This window comes from Prionailurus viverrinus, chromosome E2, assembly GCF_022837055.1.
Source record: "Prionailurus viverrinus isolate Anna chromosome E2, UM_Priviv_1.0, whole genome shotgun sequence".
Taxonomy (NCBI): domain Eukaryota; kingdom Metazoa; phylum Chordata; class Mammalia; order Carnivora; family Felidae; genus Prionailurus; species Prionailurus viverrinus.
In genome coordinates, this window is record NC_062575.1 from 15009175 (window position 1) to 15027572 (window position 18398).

Genomic DNA, 18398 nt, shown 5'->3' on the forward strand with positions numbered 1-18398 from the left:
AATAAATTCCACTTGATGGTGGTGAATAATTCTTTTAATGTAGTGTTCGATTCAATTTTCTAGTATCTTGTTGAGAATTTTGCATCCATGTTCATCAAGGATATTGGCTTGTAATTCTCCTTTTTCATGCATCTTTGTCTGGTTTTGGAATCAGGGTAATGCTGGTCTTATAGGAGTTTGAAAGTTTTCCTTCCATTTCTATTTTCTGGAACAGTTTGAGAAGAAGAAATATTAGCTCTTCTTTAAATGTCTGGTAGAATTTCCCTGGAAAGCCATCTGGCCCTGGACTTTTGTTGTTGGAAGACTTTTGATTACTGATTCAATTGTTTTGCTGGTTATGGGTTGGTTCAAATTTTCTCTTTCTTCCTGTTTCAGATTTGGTAGTCTGTACATTTCTAGAAATTTATCTATTTCTTCCAGATTGCCCAGTTTGTTGGCATATAAATTTTCATAATATTCTCTTAAAATTGTTTGTATTTCTGTGGTGTTGGTTATGCTCTCTCCTTTTTAATTTGTGATTTTATTTATTTTGGGTTCTTTATCTTTTCTTTTTGATAAGTCTGGCCAGGAGCTTATCAATTTTATTAATTCTTTCAAAGAACCAGCTCAGTTCGTTGATCTGTTCTGTTTTTTGTTGTTGTTGTTGTTGTTTGTTTCTATATCATTTATTTCAGCTTTAATCTTCATTATTTCCCTTCTTCTGCTTACTCTAGGCTTTATTTGCTGTTTCTTTTCTAGCTCCTTTAGGTGTAAGGTTAGGTTGTGTATTTGAGACTTCTCTTGCTTCTTGATGTAAGCCTCTATTGTAATATACTTCCCTCTTAGGACTGCCTTTGTTGTATCCCCAAGGTTTTGGACTGTTATGCTTTCATTTTCATGTGCTTCCATGTAGTTTTTAATTTCTTCTTTAATTTCCTGATTAACCCATTCATTCTTTAGTAGGATATTCTTTAACCTCCATGTATTTGTGGTCTTTCCAAATATTTTCTTGTGGTTGACTTCAAGTTTCATCACATTGTGTTCTGAAAATATGCATCGTATGACCTCAATCTTTTTATACTTGTTGAGGGCTGATTTGTGACTCAGTATATGATCTATTCTGGATAATGTTCCATGTGCAGTGGGAAAAAATGTGTATTCTGTTGCTTTAGGATGAAATGTTCTGAATATATCTGTTGAGTTCATCTGGTCCAATGTGTCATTCAAAGCCATCGTTTCTTTGTTGATTTTCTGCTTAGATGATCTGTCCAGTGCTGTGAGTGGGGTGTTAAAGTCCCCTATTATTATTGTATTATTATCAATGAGATTCTTTATGTTTGTTACTGATTTATATATTTGGGTACTTCATGTTGGGGGCATAAATATTTACAACTGTTAGATCTTGATGGATAGATGCCTTAATTATGATATAAAGTCCTTCTTCATCTCTTGTTATGGTCTTTGGTTTAAAATCTAGTTTGGGGAGTTCTACCAGACGTTTAAAGCAGAGATAATACCTATCCTTCTCAAGCTACTCCAAGAAATAGAAGGGGAAGGAAAACTTCCAGACTCATTCTATGAAGCCAGTATTACTTTGATTCCTAAACCAGACAAAGACCCAGTAAAAAAAGAGAACTACAGGCCAATATCCCTGATGAATATGGATGCAAAAATTCTCAGTAAGATACTAGCAAATCGAATTCAACGGCATATAAAAAGAATTATTCACCATGACCAAGTGGGATTCATTCCTGGGATGCAGGGCTGGTTCAACATTCACAAATCAATCAACGTGATACATCACATTAACAAAAAAAAAAGAGAAGAACCATATGATCCTGTCAATCGATGCAGAAATGGCCTTTGACAAAATCCAGCACCCTTTCTTAATAAAAACCCTTGAGAAAGTCAGGATAGAAGGAACATACTTAAAGATCATAAAAGCCATTTATGAAAAGCCCACAGCTAACATCATCCTCAATGGGGAAAAACTGAGAGCTTTTTCCCTGAGATCAGGAACACGACAAGGATGCCCACTCTCACCACTGCTGTTTAACATAGTGCTGGAAGTTCTAGCATCAGCAATCAGACAACAAAAGGAAATCAAAGGCATCAAAATTGGCAAAGATGAAGTCAAGCTTTCGCTTTTTGCAGATGACATGATATTATACATGGAAAATCCGATAGACTCCACCAAAAGTCTGCTAGAACTGATACAGGAATTCAGCAAAGTTGCAGGATACAAAATCAATGTACAGAAGTCAGTTGCATTCTTATACACTAACAATGAAGCAACAGAAAGACAAATAAAGAAACTGATCCCATTCACAATTGCACCAAGAAGCATAAAATACCTAGGAATAAATCTAACCAAAGATGTTAAAGATCTGTATGCTGAAAACTATAGAAAACTTATGAAGGTAATTGAAGAATATTTAAAGAAATGGAAAGACATTCCCTGCTCATGGATTGGAAGAATAAATATTGTCAAAATGTCAATACTACCCAAAGCTATCTACACATTCAATGCAATCCCAATCAAAATTGCACCAGCATTCTTCTCGAAACTAGAACAAGCAATCCTAAAATTCATATGGAACCACAAAAGGCCCCGAATAGCCAAAGTAATTTTGAAGAAGAAGACCAAAGCAGGAGGCATCACAATCCCAGACTTTAGCCTCTACTACAAAGCTGTAATCATCAAGACAGCATGGTATTGGCACAAAAACAGACACATAGACCAATGGAATAGAATAGAAACCCCAGAACTAGACCCACAAATGTATGGGCAACTCATCTTTGACAAAGCAGGAAAGAACATCCAGTGGAAAAAAGACAGTCTCTTTAACAAATGGTGCTGGGAGAACTGGACAGCAACATACAGAAGGTTGAAACTAGACCACTTTCTCACACCATTCACAAAAATAAACTCAAAATGGATAAAGGACCTGAATGTGAGACAGGAAACCATCAAAACCTTAGAGGAGAAAGCAGGAAAAGACCTCTCTGACCTCAGCCGTAGCAATCTCTTACTCGACACATCCCCAAAGGCAAGGGAATTAAAAGCAAAAGTGAATTACTGGGACCTTATGAAGATAAAAAGCTTCTGCACAGCAAAGGAAACAACCAACAAAACTAAAAGACAACCCACGGAATGGGAAAAGATATTTGCAAATGACATATCGGACAAAGGGCTAGTATCCAAAATCTATAAAGAGCTCACCAAACTCCACACCCGAAAAACAAATAACCCAGTGAAGAAATGGGCAGAAAACATGAATAGACACTTCTCTAAAGAAGACATCCGGATGGCCAACAGGCACATGAAAAGATGTTCAACGTCACTCCGTATCAGGGAAATACAAATCAAAACCACACTCAGATATCACCTCACGCCAGTCAGAGTGGCCAAAATGAACAAATCAGGAGACTATAGATGCTGGAGAGGATGTGGAGAAACGGGAACCCTCTTGCAATGTTGGTGGGAATGCAAATTGGTGCAGCCGCTCTGGAAAGCAGTGTGGAGGTTCCTCAGAAAATTAAAAATAGACCTACCCTATGACCCAGCAATAGCACTGCTAGGAATTTACCCAAGGGATACAGGAGTACTGATGCATAGGGGCACTTGGACCCCAATGTTTATAGCAGCACTCTCAACAATAGCCAAATTATGGAAAGAGCCTAAATGTCCATCAACTGATGAATGGATAAAGAAATTGTGGTTTATATACACAATGGAATACTACGTGGCAATGAGAAAAAATGAAATATGGCCTTTTGTAGCAACGTGGATGGAACTGGAGAGTGTGATGCTAAGTGAAATAAGCCATACAGAGAAAGACAGATACCATATGGTTTCACTCTTATGTGGATCCTGAGAAACTTAACAGAAACCCATGGGGGAGGGGAAGGGAAAAAAAAAAAAAAGAGGTTAGAGTGGGAGAGAGCCAAAGCATAAGAGACTGTTAAAAACTGAGAACAAACTGAGGGTTGATGGGGGGTGGGAGGGAGGGGAGGGTGGGTGATGGGTATTGAGGAGGGCACCTTTTGGGATGAGCACTGGGTGTTGTATGGAAACCAATTTGACAATAAATTTCATATATTAAAATAAATAAATAAATAAATAAAATCTAGTTTGTCTGATATAAGTATAGCTACTCTGGCTTTCTTTTGATGTCCATGCCTGATAGATGGTTCTCCATCCCCTCACTTTCAATCTACAGAGGGTCTTGAGGTCTACAATGAATCTCTTATAGGTAGCATATCGATAGGACTTTCTTTTTTTTTTTAATCCATTCTGATACCCTATGTCTTTTGACTGGAGCATTTAGTACATTTACATTCAGAGTGATTATTGAAATATATGAGTTTAATGCCATTATGTTACCTGTAAAGTTGGTGTTTCTGGTGGTGTTCTCTGTTCCTTTCTAGTTTTTGTTGCTTTTGGTCTTTTGTCCCCACTCAAAGAGTCCCCCTTAATATTTCTTGAAGGGCTGGTTTAATGGTCACAAACTCCTTTAGTTTTTGTTTGTCTGGGAGATTCTTTATATTTCCTTCTATTCTGAATGACAGCTTTTCTGGATAAAGTATTCTTGGCTGCATATTTTTCCCATTCAGCCATTCCCTTCTGGCCTGACAAGTTTCTATTGACAGATCTGCTGCAAATCTGATTTGTCTTCCCTTGTAGGTTAAGGACATTTTTTGCCTTGTTGCTTTCATGATTCTTTCCTTGTCTGTATAGTTTGTGAAATTGACTATGATATGTCTTGGTGATGGCCAGCTTTTGTTGAATTTAATAGGAGTTCTCTGTGCTTCTTGGATTTTGATCTCTGTTTCTTTCCCCAGATTAGTTTTCAGCTATAATTTGCTTAAATAAACCTTCTGTCCCTTTTTCTCTCTTCATCTTCTGGGACTCCTATGATATGAATGTTATTATGCTTTAAGGAGTCATTGAGTTCTCTAAGTCTACATTTGTGACTCAATACATTTCCTTCCCTCGTCTTTTCAGCTTCATTATTGTCCATAACTTTATCTTCTATATCCCTGATTCATTCCTCAGTTTCATCTATCCTCACTGTCAGGCACCATTTGGGTTTGTATCCCAGTTATAGCATTTTAAATTTCAGCCTGACTAGTTTTTAGTTCTTTCATCTCTGCAATAAGGGATTCTCTAGTGTCTCCCATTCTTTTGTCAAGCCCAGCTGCTTTATTTATAATTATTGTTTTAAATTCTAATTCAGACATCTTACTTATATGTATATTGATTAAATCCCTTCTTCATATTCTTTCTTTTGGGGTGAATTCCTCCATCTTGTCATTTTGTCCAGAAAAAAAAAAAGGAAACTGGATCCCAGGTGTGTTTTGGTCTGTCTGTTAAAAGAAGCTAGATCCAGGGGCGCCTGGGTGGCTCAGTTGGTTGAATGTCTGACTTTTGCTCAGGTCATGATCTCACGGTTCGTGGGTTCGAGGCCCATGTTGGGCTCTGTACTGACAGCTTGCTCACAGCCTGGAGCTCACTTCGGCTTCTGTGTCTCCTTCTCTCTCTGCCCCTCCCCTGCTTGCACTCTGTCTCTCTCTGTCTTTCAAAAATAAATAAATGCTAAAAAAAATTTTTTTAAAGAAGCTAAATCCAGAAAATAAAAAAGTAAAATTAAAAATTAAAAAAAAAAATATATATATATATATATTAAAAAATAGGTGGCTCAGTTGGTTGAGTGTCTGACTCTTGACTTCAGCTCAGGTTACCATCTCATGGTTCATGAGTTCAAGTCCTGCATCTGGCTCTGTGCTGACAGTGTGGAGCCTGTTTAGGATGCTCTCTCTTCCTCTCTCTCTGCCCCTCCCCTGCTTGCTCTCTCTCTCTCAAAATAAATAAACTTTAAGTTTAAAAGCAAACTTTTAGTTTAATAGTTTAGTTTAAAAGTTTAAAAATAAGAGAAACAATAAAACTATTTTAAAAAAAAGAAGGAAAGCTAGATCCTAGATGTGTTTTGGTCTGCTTGTTAAAAGAGGATAGATCGGGGCACCTGGGTGGCGCAGTCGGTTAGCGTCCGACTTCGGCCAGGTCACGATCTCACGGTCCGTGGGTTCGGGCCCCACATCGGGCTCTGGGCTGATGGCTCAGAGCCTGGAGCCTGTTTCCGATTCTGTGTCTCCCTCTCTCTCTGCCCCTCCCCTGTTCATGCTCTGTCTTGCTCTGTCCCAAAAGTAAATAAAAAACGTTGAAAAAAAAAATTTTTAAAGATCCAAAAAATAAAAATAAATTACAAAATAAGAAATAGAAAAATTAAAAGTATATATATGTATAGGTATATATGTACATATATGTACACATATATGTAATGTATATATACATCACATATATGTACGTGCATGTACATATGTATATGTATATACATATGTATATATGTATGTATGTACATACACACATGTACATATTTACATATGTATATATGTATATATATATATATATATATGGGGGCACTTGGGTGGCTCTGTTGGTTAAGTATCTGACTTCAGCTCAGGTCATGATCTCATGGTTCATGAGTTCAAGCCCCATAACAGGCTCCCTGCTGACAGCACAGAGCCTACTTCAGATCCTCTGTCTCCCTCTTTCTCTCTCTTTCTCTGCCCCTCCCCCACTTGCTCTCTCCCTCCCAAAAATAAATAAACATTAAAAAAATTTTAATGATGAAATAAAAATGAAAAGGAAGCTAGATCCATCCAATTTCAGCTCAGGTCATGATCTCATAGTTCGTGAGTTTGAGCCCCACATCAGGCTCTGTGCTGACAGTTCAGAGCCTGGAGACTGAGCCAGATTCTTTGTCTTTCTCTCTCTCTGCTCCTCCCCTGCTCACGCTCTGTCTCTCTCTCTCAAAAAAATAAACATTAAAAAGAAAAATTTTTTAAAAAGGAAGCTAGATACTATTTCCCCTAGAAATGAAGGTTTGCAACACTCTATGATCAGTAGACTTGGGGCCCTGGAGCGGTTTGTGCTGGTTTTCTGGGGTGAGGCCTGTTGTGCACATTCTCAGGTGGACTTGCCCTAGTGGAGATGAGCCTGCAGTGTGCAGGGAGGAGGGGCTTGGTGTAAGCAGCTCCAGCCTCCACTAGGTGGCACTGTTTTGCTCTCTGAAGTCAGTCAGTGCTGATGGGTGAGGTGAAAATGGTGTGGCTCCACTTGCTCATCCCCAGAGCTGAGAGCTCAAACTGGCCACCCTTCAGGAAGCCCTCACAGAAGAGCAAACAATCACTTCTGTGCCCCTGGCCTTCATCAGATCCTTCCTTCATCCTGCCTACCTCTGAGCTGTCTGCCTGCCAGGCAGCACAGCACTCCTAGGCTTTATCTCAGGTGATGGCTGGGTTCTAAAACTCCAGATTTTAGAGATCCCCACAGTGCAGTCCCACACCAATCCCCTGAGGGAGGGTCTTGCTGTGCTGGGGCCATCCACCAGTTCATCCCAGAAATCGGCTGCACACATGCGAGTTTAAGGCAAAGCACAGAAGAAAGCCAGCACCAAGGCTCACTGCCCTCAGCCAGCGCCCCCATTCCTATGCTACCATACAGGGCAGCTCAAAGGTACCAGCTCGATCCCTCGCCCCCAGAGAGGTCATGCCATCTCTCCCGAATGCACTCCAAGCGGGGGAATGCCTCTTCCTGTGCAACCAAGGGGATCCTCAGACCATGCTGCCCACTCAGGGTTTCTGCCCTCCTCCACCAGGGCACTGCCAAGCCCACCGGGCACAACACTGGTGATGGTGCAAACTTTCACAACTTCAGACTCTGTGCTCTGCTGTGGGTTTTTTTTTTAATGTTTGTTTGTTTGTTTGTTTGTTTAGAGAGAATGTCAGCAGGGGAGGGGCAGAGAGACAGGGAGAGAGAGAGAATCCCAAACAGGCTCTGCACTGTCAGTGCAGAGTGCAAAGTGGGGCTCGATTCTGACTAGGCTACTAGATAGATTTTCCTCTGCAGACTTTCTGTCTATATCACCTGGGAAAATATTTGGAAAAAAATGACCCTAAAGCTAGAGTCGTGGAGCCACCTGGGCCCTGGTTTGTTACACATTTGAGGAATTCAAGGGGATAACAACACACCTGTCCCTCACAGTCCACCCTCAACTTCCCCTAACTGGTCCCTTGAACCTAGCCTGCTCCTTTCCTGGTTCTTTTGGCATCTTGAGAACTGGGATGTGTTTGGAGCTTTGTGACTTGGTGTCCCTAAGACCCACATGCCAGATTCAAGCCAGGGGTACCAGTGATTTTATCAGTAGGAAGCTAGAAGAAGCTGGAAGAACCAATCTGCTAGTGTAGACTTCCTCCTCTCCCCCTAAATAAATTGTGCTCATGTTCATTTAGTCCTCATTGCCTAATGATTACAATTCATGCCTATCTGATTACAGTTTTGAAAAACTGGAAGGAATATACATTAAGCAAAAGGCCCTTTAAGAAAAGGGCCCAGAGGATGCCCCCTCTTGTCTGCTCTTCAGGGAGGCAGTGGGTGGAAGAAGATGTGGTGGGGAAGGCAGATCTCCTCAAGAGAGTGAAAAAAGTTACTGTACAGAGGAAACATGAGAAAACCAAGACAAAGTGGAGTTAGCATCCACAATAGAGATGCAGCCAGGCAGAAAAAGTAACCACACTCTGCAGGGCTCCTGAAAGGGGTCAAAGTGTCATGGGAACTGACCAGCACACAACTGCAGGGAGTCCACGGGGTAAGCCCTGAAGGGAACACCACAAAGGGGCAGCATTAACACTTCCTTGATGGCTACAGGAGGGCTGGGAAATGTCCTTTCCCAAACATTCTAAAGAAGAAAAACATGAATCTAAGTGAAGATGGCTTTAGGTGCTGTCCCTTAATCTTTTTTTTCTTTTGGTCCCTTATTCTTTTGCTTAGATTGTTGGAAGAGTTTAGAATTTTCCTTTTTGCTTTTCAATTCTTTCACTTTGGATTTGACATTAACCAAGCACCTAGTGTGTACCCCAGCTTGGTGCTGGGGACATAGAGGAGAGGAACCTCAAGGCTCTTAAAATCCAACAGGGGAGACAGACATGTAAAGGAATATGCATAATTACAGAAGTTTGTACATCCCAGAGAATGCTCACTTCTATGAGGGAAGGAGCGTGGATGGGAGGAGACAGAACTGTCCTTGGGAACAAGACAAGGTTGCACAGACAAGGCATGTCTAAGCAGAGTTTTGAAAGCTGAATTGGAATTTGTAAAGTGGAATTGGGAGGAAGGTGGAGAGGAGAACATGCCAAAGAAAACAGGTATAGAGGAATGGAACACGAAAAGGCTTCTATCACTAACATGACAGAGGATTTGAGGTAAGATATTTACCTTCCTGACTCTAAGTTCCACTTGAATTAAAAGAAATAGTGACACCTATGTAGCAAATTCAATTAGTGGATTATGAATCATTTTTCAAGAACACAATGATACCCTCACACCCAAAAGGTAAATGCTACCAAAACTCAGGTGAAATGCATTCTTGGAAAAGGCACTTAGAAAAGTTTATACCAATATTGATTCTGGTTTTGGTTACATGGAGTCCCATTCATTCTGACTTCTGACTTTCACACCCATCTGTAACTAGATTTTTTTTAAGTTTTATTAAAACTTTGTTTTAAATTTGAGAGAGAGCAAGAGAGAGAGCTTGAGTGGGGGAGGGGCAGAGAGAGAGGGAAAGAATCCCAGGCAGGCTCCGTGCTGTCAGTGCAGAGCCCAGTATGTGGCTTAATCCCACAAACTGTGATGTTATGACATGAGCCCAGATCAAGAGTCAGACACTTAACCAACTGAGCCACCCAGGTGCCCAGGTGCCCCCCATAAATAGTTTTTTTATAGAACCGGACAAGCAGAGCCAGGGGACTATATCAAAAGCACAATAGAAGAAAATGAGACAACCCAATAACCTGAGGGGGAAAAAAGTCATTCATGGACTCCTAATAGCCAACAGGCCAAATGACTATCAGGAAGAGAAAAGCAAACCTTCCAAAATTTCAAAATAATTCCTTGGTCATTTACATCCAGTATGAACCTAGACTTCAATGAGACATGTGATTTTACAACAAATGGGAACATCATCTGCATAACAGTATTTTGGTATTAAATTATTTAATATAACTATGAAATACATTCCTGCAAAAACCATCCCACATAGTATTGCTAGAATCCAGAAGCTAACATTGACCCAACCCTTCATGATGTCACTTCTTTGCTCAAAAGCTGTTTAACTATCCTCTGCTCAGTAAAAGGTGATGTTGAAATGTCCCTAACCTTATATTCAAGGACTTTCACAATTGGGATCCATCCTGCCCTGCCGCTTCCAGCCTTTTATAAAAAATTTATATGTAATTGACATTTAACGTTAGTTACTGCCAATCTTACTTACAATTGCTCTGCAGAAATGCACTTCTTTGGTAAAATTACTTTCTGTGTCCCCAATACATGCCATACCATGTGACTGCTGACACATATAATAATATGTTTTATATGAAATATAAATAAAACATATATATGTTTATATATAAAACATATATATAAACATATATAAATAAAACACATATATATGTTTATATATAAAACATACATATATAAAACATATAGTAATATGTTTTATAATAATGATATTCTCTGGCTAAAGTAAAAAACATAAGAAATAAGTGTTGGCGGGGCACCTGGGTGCCTCAGTCACTTGAGCATCTGATTTTGGCTCAGGTCATGATCCCACAGTTCATGGGTTCAGGCCCTGCGTTGGGCTCTGTGCTGACAGCTCAGAGCCTAGAGCCTGCTTTGGATTCCATGTCTCCTTCTCTCTCTCTGCCCCTCCCCTGCTTGTGGTCTCCCCCCCCCCAAATAAATAAATAAATATTTTTTAAAAAGAAGAAATAAGTGTTGGCAAGGATGTGGAGAAAAGGAGCCCTCAAACACTGTTGATGGGAATGCAAATTAGTGCATCCACTGCAGAAAAGAGTATGGAGGTTCCTCAAAAAATTAAAAACAGGATTACCATATGACCCACTAATTCTACTACAGGGTATCTACCCAAAGAATATGAAAACACTAATTTGAAAAGATACATGCACCCCTATGTTTATTGCAGCATTGCTTATAATAGCCAAATTATGGAAGCAACCCAAGTGTCCATAGATAGATGAATGGATTAAGAAGAGGTCACACACACACACACACACACACACACACACACACACAGGAATATTACTCAGCCATAAAAAGGAAGGAAATCTTGTCATTTGCAATAACATGGATGGATCTAGAGGGCATAATGTTAAGTGAAATAAGTCAGAGAAAGACAAATACTATATGATTTCACTAATATGTGGAATTTAAGAAACAAACAAGTGAACAAATAAAAGAAGAGACAAACAGGAAAACAGACTATTAACTACAGAGAACAAACTAACAGTTACCAGAGGAGAGGTAAGTGAGGGCATGGGTGAAATAGGTGGAGAATTAAGAACACACTTACCGTGATGAGAACTAAGTAATGTATAGAGTTGTTGAATCACTATATTGTATACCTGAAACTAATATAATACTGTATGTTAATTATACTGGAAAAAATAAAAGAACGATATTCTCACCTTCCCACTCTCATACCTGACTAGGCCACTAGATGTATTATCCTTTACAGACCCCTAGAAGAAGTTATCTTTTTTTATGTTAATACAAATAATGTTTTTTTAAGTTTATTCATTTATTTTGAGAGAGAGAGAGAGAGAGAGAAGGGGAGGGGAAGGGAGGAGCAGAGAGGGAGAGTGGGAGAGAGGAAGAGAGAGAGAATCTGTGCTGTCAACGCAGAGCCTGACATGGGGCTCAAACCCACGAACTGTGAGATCATGACCTGAAGTCAGACACTTAACCAACTGAGCCACGTAGATGCTCCAAAATAATGTTTGTTTGTTTTTTTAAGGCAGTGCAAGTTTCTCAACATTATTTAGGAAATGTCAGTAATTACAATGGTTTGGTATTGTGTACTGAAGATCATAGTAAGAATATGTACACTGAGTCATATCCACTTACACTCTACCCTTTAAAGTGTATTTTGTGAACTGAGAACAAACTGAGGGTTGATGGGGGGTGGGAGGGAGGGGAGGGTGGGTGATGGGAATTGAGGAGGGTACCTTTTGGGATGAGCACTGGGTGTTGTATGGAAACCAATTTGACAATAAATTTCATATATTGAAAAAAAATAAAGTGTATTTTTTGGGATTTAGATTATCTTTAAACTGACTACACAATATAATAAACTATTAAATTGAGTGCCAATGTTTAAGAAATGAGCACTGTACTTGAGGTAGAAAAGCACTTGAATCTGTGATGAGAGTTTTTTTTAATTACTAAAAAATATTTTTTTAGAGAGAGAGAGTGCAAGTGGGAGAGAGTGGCAGAGGGAGAGAGATACTCTTTTTTTTAATGCTTATTTTTTAGAGAGAGAGAGTGCAAGTGGGGGAGAGTGGCAGAGGGAGAGAGAGAGAGATACTCTTTTTTAATGCTTATTTTTGAGGGAGAGAGAGAGACAGAGAGACAGAGTGCAAGTGGGGGGAGGGGCAAAGAGAGAGATGGAGACACAGAATCTGAAGCAGGCTCCAGGCTCTGAACTGTCAGCACAGAGCCCAACGCGGGGTCAAACTCACGAGCCGTGAGATCATGACCCGAGCTGAAGTCAGACACTTAACCGACTGAGCTACCCAGGTGTCCTGAGAGAGAGATAATCTTAAGCAGGCTCCACTTGGAACCCAGTGTGGGGCTTGATCCTACAACCCTGGGATCATGACCTGAGCCAAAATCAAAATTGGACACTCAACTAACTGAGCCACCCAGGAGCCCCGAGCTTATTTTTTATTGTAGTTTCACGCACCTTGTTGAATTCAACAAGTTCAACCTTGTGGTTGAATTCATTTCATCACATTGTTTAGTTATGGGGAATTTTGCACTTGTTGTGCACAAAGCAGAAAGTCCCTTTATAAAGCTTGAACAAAGGTTCATTCATTCATTCCTTTTGCAAGTTTCACAGCACTCTCAGTGTGCCAGGCACTATGCTAGGTGCTAGGTATACACAGATAAGAGGTGATCATGTCCTAAAGGAGATCCCCAACATTAGCTGGGGAGATAGAGCTAAGGCTTGTGACAGAGCTATGCTCAAGGGATTCTGTATCAATGATCCAATGGCACCATAATGCTGAGTAACAACCAACCATAAAACTTGAGCAATATAGGACAATAACTGTTTATTTCTCATACATCTGGGGAGGTTGCCTAAGCAGTTCTGCTGATCTTGGTTGGGCACCCTGGAGTGCATGCTGCTGTTGGCTGATCTAGGATGCTCTCATCAGAATGATTCATCTCTGCTTCATGTGTCTCTCATTATCCAACTTGCATGTTCTAATGGCTTAGACACAAGAAGAAGTACAAGCCCAACTACACAAGTGATTTTTTAATTTCTGCTTAAAAACCTCCCATTAGTCAAAGCAAGTTGCATGGGTGAGACTAGAATCAGAGTTATATGACACAGGGCATGGATACAGACAGGAGAACTGGGGTCAGTACTGCAATCTATTACAGGCTCTGAACACATGGACTAGGGACATCTAACAGCCTAAAGAGATAGGAATGGTTTCCCTCAGAAGGGATAGTGACTTGAGTTGAATCTTTTTTTTTTTTTTAATTTTTTTAATGTTTAGTTTTGAGAAAGAGAGAGAGAGACAGAGTGTGAGTGGGGTAGGGGCAGAGAGAAAGGGAGACACAGAACTCAAAGTGGGCTCCAGGCTCCATGCTGTCAGCACAGAACCCAACGCGGGGCTCAGCCTGAACTCAGAAACTGTAAGATCATGACCCAAGCCGAAGTTGGACGCTTAACCAACTGAGCCACCCAGGTGCCCCTTGAGTTGAATCTTGAAAGAGAATGGAAGTTAGCTAGATTATACAGAAGGGACGGTATGTTTAGCAGAGCAACCCACACGAGCTAAGAACTTCAGAGATTATTAAGTACTTCTACATGTTTGCTCCATAGGATGTATATACCCTTTATCTCTTTTCCTCATTTCCTATTTGGAATTTAGATGTGAGTCCTAGATGTATAGCAGCCTTCTTTTTAGCATGACACAATAATCATCAGATTGAAGGTCTACAGAAAGATCGCACCTAACAGCATCACTGAGCCACTGAAATGGCCTTGTCAATGGGTCAGCACCCAAGAACTCCTGCAAAATACCCTGGAGAACTACCCTGCTGCTTAGTGCTGCAAGCACCATTATGTCCCTTTCTTCCTTCAATGAAAACTCCAGTTCCTTCAGTCAAGCTGACTCCGGATGCTTTGCATCAATTGCAAAAGTGGTGACACTATTTCTCTCCAGGATGAAGTTTCTAAATTTCTGGAGTTTCAAGTGCTCTGGAAAAGACAGAACCCTTATCCTGGCCTCCACATCATCACTGCCAAACATCAACAGGTGCACCTTGGACTCTCATGGCAGGTCCTTCCTCAGTATTCAGTTTAACCACCACTGTCCTCCTTGAGACCACTGTTACCTGTTATCATGATTCCCTTTATCAGGGTTTAGGCCAGTCACGCAAGGAGCCCAGGATCCTAGGTTGTTCCTTATCCCTTGCATTTCATCCCCAATGGCCTTGTACATCTGAACCCATTTCCCAGATCCCCCACCTCCTGAAACCCTCAGCAATTCATTGTCAGAAGTGGCAAAATCCCTCTTTTTTCAAGGTCTCTGAATTTTTTCTCCACTTTTTTGCTCTAAAGGGACACTGCTTCCTCTGCTTCTCAAGCTGTGGCTCTTTTTCTCCCACCTCCCACAGTGGAATAATTGGTGTCCTTCATTATTCTTTAATATTCCTCATTGCTGCTTCCAGACTGTTCTGCTTCCCCCCTTCCTAGCAACTGCCCAGCTTTGATTCTGACATTAACCAGGCTATGCTACCCTCATTGCAGCCATATGGCCACTCTCACTTTTTGACTCAGCTCCCACACAATCTCAACATCCTTAAAGACGATCCTTCTAAAATACTAACTTCTGGGATACCTGGGTGGCTCAGTCAGTTAAGCATCTGGCTCTTGACTTCAGCTCAGGTCATGATCTCATGGTTCGTGAGTTCAAGCCCCGCATCAGTCTCTGTGCTGACAGTGTAGAGCCTACTTGGGATGCTCTCTCTCTTCCCCACCTCCATTCATGCTCTCTTTCTCAAAATAAATAAATACACTTTAAAAATAAATAAATAAAATACTAACTTCCCAAATCCTTGACCTCCTCTGGTCAAAAAAGCCTGTCGTCCTCCTTAGCTCAGTTATTCCCCTCAAGCCCTTGTTTCACCTCTTATCCTGCTTAGATTCCATGGCCCTTTATTACAATCACTCTTTTGAATTCACCCTTGGTTCCCTTTCCCCCTCTCATTTCGTTACACTCTTCTGACAGCACACAAGCTTTAATTAAATCTAACTCTCCACTTATGTCTACACAAGTGCAACAGCTGAACATGGCTGGGACATTCACACACCTATGCTACTGCTCCCACTTTAAGTTCATGACCACGCACCTCACAAAGGCCATCAATCCTACTTACATTACCCCAGCATACCCATCCTCATAAAGGGCCATTCCATACCTTCTCTCTCTTCAAAATTTCTACAACTTTTTCCCTATCTTCAGATTCAGATGTCAACCTTGTTAACTAGTTCACTGAGAAAATAAAAACGGTAAGAAGAAAATCGTCACAAACTCCCAGAACATCATTTCCCTACCTACCTGCATCTGGGCTCAAATAGTCTACATCCCTCCTATTAATAATGATGAACTCTATGTGCTTCTAACTTGGGACAACTCTCCACTTGTGTCCACCTTATTCCATCACTCTAACCATTCTCCTCTCTGTCCTGGACCATTTCCACCAGTAAGTAAACAAGCTGTAATTACTCCCATCTTAAAATTAAAAAAACCAACAAACTGTCTTTTGACCTCACTTCCAACTACTGTCCCATTTCTCATCTCCATCAGACAGTGATAGCTGGTTATCTTCCCTACTTCCAATTCCTTTCCTCCCAACAGATTTTCAAGCTTATGACTCTATAGAATGTCTTCCTGTCAACATCATTAATAACATCTTGCTATATCCAGTTGTAAATAACCAGTCTCTATCTTTCTTAATCTTTCTGAAGGTTTTATCACAACTGATTACTCCTTTCTCCTTGAAATACTTTTTCCTCCTGGCTTCCAGGACACCACATCCCCTTGTTTTCCTCCTAACTTGCTAGTGACTGCTTCTCTGGTTTCCTTTGTTCTCTTCTCTATCTCCCACTCTTCCAGATGTTCTCCTCCAGTCTCTTGGCTCTACATACCATCTCTATCTTGATGACTCTCAAATGTGTGTCTGCAGACTGGACCTCTCCTTTGAACTCCAGGCTGTATATTCACCTGCCTACTCCAACATTCCCACTTAGGTGCCCAACAGACATCTTGAAATTGACACATATCAAATAAAAACTCCTGATTTCCACCCCTAAACCTAATTCTTCCCATTTTTGAAAATGGCAACCATATCCTTGAGTTGGCCCAGACTCCCTCTCTTACTCTTATCCCCAAATCTGATCCATCAGTGAATTATTTGACTACCTTTAAAATATATGTTTTAATAGATACTGTGGAATCCACTACCTTCACTGCTACTACCCTGATCCAGGCCACTGGTCTCTTGCCTAGCTTCCTAGCTGATCTCCCATCTTCTGCCCTTAACTGTTTATTCCCCTCACTGTATCCCAAATGATCCTTTTAGAATATAAGTCATTCCCAAATTCATACCCTCCAGTAGCTTCCCATTTCATCCCAAGTGGGAGTCAAACTCCCACTAATAAAGACAAACACTCAACTTCCTTGTTTACTCCCCTGTTACTCACTTTGATTAGTCACACTGTTTTCCTTGTGATTCCTAGCTTAGTACCATTGCACTTGCCTGTTTTCTTTGCTTGGAATGGTCTTTCCTGAAATATTTTGTTTGATTTTCCCCCTCACCTCCTTCAAGTCCTCGCCAAAATGTTACTTTCTCTGATCCCACAATTTAAAATTAGAATAACCCCCACCCCACCCGTGTCACAATCTCTCTCTTCTTTTCTTATTTTTCTTCATATCACTTACTGCAATCTGATAAACTACACATTTTATTTACATGCTTGTCCCCATCCAGTAGAATGCAAGCTCCACAAAGGCAGGGATTTTTTTCTTTTGTTCACTGCTGCTTTTAGGGCCTACAGAAAATCCTGGTGTGTAATAAGCAACCAACAAATATTTTTGGAATTTATTGCATAAAGAAGATTATGATGGAGAGTAGAGAGACACCCACTCTTAAAAGGTGCTTAATGGCATGCCAAAAAATTTTCACCTTGTCTATAATGAGCTCCATTGCAGTTTTTCATCGGAGAAGTGACTGGGATTAGATCCATAAAATGAAAGCTCACTCTAGCTGTAGGGTGGAGGAGGTAGACTGGAGCGGGTAGGATTGGAGGTTGAGGGAAGAGTTGAAGGGCTTTTGGTGGAAATTCAGGCCAGAAAAATTGAGAGCCTGAGCAAATACAGTGTCTGTGGACAAAAAGAAAAGGGAAGCAAATGTGAGTTATATAGGGGTAGAACAGACAGACCTGGTGATCAGTGTGATACATGGGGTTGGAACCCACCAGAAAACACCTCTTTATTCTCCCCAGATTTCATCCCCAGAAACTCGTTGACTAGGTCATCATGGATCACCTATGTCAATCTGTGAAGATCTTTTGAAAGCCTGGAGGTAGAATTCTCAGATCATATTCTGGCCCAATTCCAGATAAGGCATGCACTGTTCAATAATGACAAACTCTTGAACCACCAACAGCATATAAAATTGAGCTTTATGAGGAACTCCTCTTTATTCCCCATTTTCTCACCCTCTCTGTCCTATTAAGGGGCCTCAAGAAAGTAAGCATCAACAAGAAACTTAATGCCATGTTTACCTTTTCCCTCATCCTGACCTACCCTAACCCAACTTGTTCTCCTACTATTGAAACGAATACTTTCAAACACAGAGATAAGGGCCAAGGGAATCCCCAGCCAGGTGTCCACCCCCAGGGCCCAGCTCACGGAAGCAGGTTCTACTGAAGGCATTGTCCATTTGATAATAGGATTTATAGCAATCAAAATTCCCTTCCTGGCACACTTTTTCAGAAGGTGTTGGTTCCCTAGGATGCTGAGGTCCAACCTCTGTAGCCTGCAGATGTTTAGCCAGCAGAAAGTTCTAGTCCTCCAGAATCTATTCTCTAAATCCAGCCAATACCCTCACCAGTCCTGATGCTAGGCTTTGGTAAGTAACATAGGGCTGATGACCAATGCAGGGAGTATAATGTCACTCAAGTTTCAGGTCTTGACATTCA

The 18398-nt window shown here is 40.8% G+C and overlaps 1 long non-coding RNA gene across 1 annotated transcript in view; it reads right to left on the minus strand.

The window, feature by feature from the left end:
* Positions 1-17317: 17317 nt before the first annotated feature.
* LOC125152647 (uncharacterized) overlaps positions 17318-18398 on the minus strand; it is a 39804-nt gene continuing 38723 nt past the window's right edge. The window contains exon 3 of the long non-coding RNA XR_007147257.1: positions 17318-17577. This is a non-coding gene — a long non-coding RNA (uncharacterized LOC125152647). The remainder of the gene's footprint in view (positions 17578-18398) is intronic.